This window comes from Vespula vulgaris, chromosome 5, assembly GCF_905475345.1.
Source record: "Vespula vulgaris chromosome 5, iyVesVulg1.1, whole genome shotgun sequence".
Lineage (NCBI taxonomy): Eukaryota > Metazoa > Arthropoda > Insecta > Hymenoptera > Vespidae > Vespula > Vespula vulgaris.
Window position 1 is genome coordinate 736,891 of NC_066590.1, and position 1,781 is coordinate 738,671.

The following is a 1,781-nucleotide window of genomic DNA, read 5'->3' on the forward strand; positions in this document are numbered from 1 at the left end:
GGACAAGAAGGAACTGTGGCCGTTCGATGCCGGAGGCATTTCCGGAGACGATTCCGCTACTTCTTCGGATGAGTCTCTCGTACTTTCACCTTTCCGGGATTACCACGAAGTTCCTCTCTTGATTCGTAGTAAAACGCATACGATCCGGTTGAGTCACGTCTGCGTTGCGTCCGCTTCGTCTTCCTCCTCTTTCCTTTCCTTCTCTTCTTTCTCTTCTTCTTCTTCTTCTTCTTCGTCTTCTCCTTCTTCTTCTTCGTCTTCTTCTTCTTCTTCTTCTTCTTCTTCTTCTTCTTCTTCATCTAGACGATGCCGGTGCTTACGCTCCGTGAGCGTGACGTCGGCTCCGAGCAATTTATGTAAAGCATTCTAGGCATGATTCACGAACTAGTTCGCGCCCTCGTGACCGCCACCGGCGCAGAATGCAGCTACGAAGAGGAGAAAGAGAGAAAGAGAGAAAGAGAACCGTGCAACGGTCCAACCGCCGCGGCGTGCGTTGCACCTGGGGATGCAGGTCTTTTCGTCTCTTTCTACGAAGTCTACCGTCTCGTGCCGTCGAGATCCGTCTCGTGTCTTCCCTGTTTTTACTCGAGATCTTTCAAGAGGTTTACCCTACGACAGAGAACTACAACTTCGAATCGATAAGTAGGTCAATCGTATGGAAAGAACAAACAATTTCTCTATTCATTCACAACGAATTTCTCTATTCATATTCCTTTGTAACACTGAATAGACAACTTTTATTTTCAGTGCCTTTTGAATGACTCTTTTGTGAGAACGTCGATGCATCACCATGCGATTCGTGTTTAACTCGTTCGTGGTGAAAATTCAAGGTCAAATATGATTCGTCAGTAACATTGCAAATTTTACGATAGAACGTTCGATATCGCGGAAGAATTTATTTAACGGACGCTTATCCCATTCATGACCCCGGATGACCCATTGACGGCAAGAAACGATGACTAAGGCGCCGTTCGTCCACCCTCATATCGCAGTAGGATCTTTCGAACTGCTAGGGAAGATACCAGACGTGTTTCTGCATTTAAGAGCGTTCGTTTTATTGTCGCGCTGCGATACATGCACGCGGGTATCCGGTAACGTCGATTCATGCAGCTCGCTTCTGCATACATTTCCGTTCTTGATGCGGGAACGAAAAAGGCCACCAGAAGAAACTCCACAATCCTGACGTTGCTATATTTTTTCTCGTTTCTCTTTCTTTTTATTTCTTCTTTTTCTATCTTTTTCATATTTTTTATTAATTTTCTGACGAACCTCATGAAATCACATGTAAGGAAGGAAGAAAACAGAGGAAGCAAAAGAAATGAAATAAGAGTGTGAACGCAGCATGTTGCATAGATCGGCCAAAGTGTTCTTGTTTGCGAAGCTACAGGAGACAGTAAAGAAGAGGAAGAAAAAGAAGAATAAGAAGAAGTTTTCGAGGGAAAAGGAGCAAGTAAAATGTCGAGAATGTCGAAGTAGCAGGATCGTCGTCGTCGTCATCGTGGAAGGAAGAAGAAGAAGAAGAAGAAGAGGAGGAAGAAGAAGAAGAAGAAGAAGAAGAAGAAGAAGAAGAGGAGGAGGAGGAGGAAGAAGGACGGTACTCTCGTTCTCTCTTTGCCTCTCTCTCTTTTTCTCTTTTACAATCCGTATATATACATATATACAGAGGAGGCAGCAACACCCTCCCTCTATCCCCTCCAGCAGTCGACGGTATTCTGCCTCCTTCCTCCACTCCGTCGTACCATTCGAAATCGCACGTAAGGCCCCGCTGCCCGACTGACCGT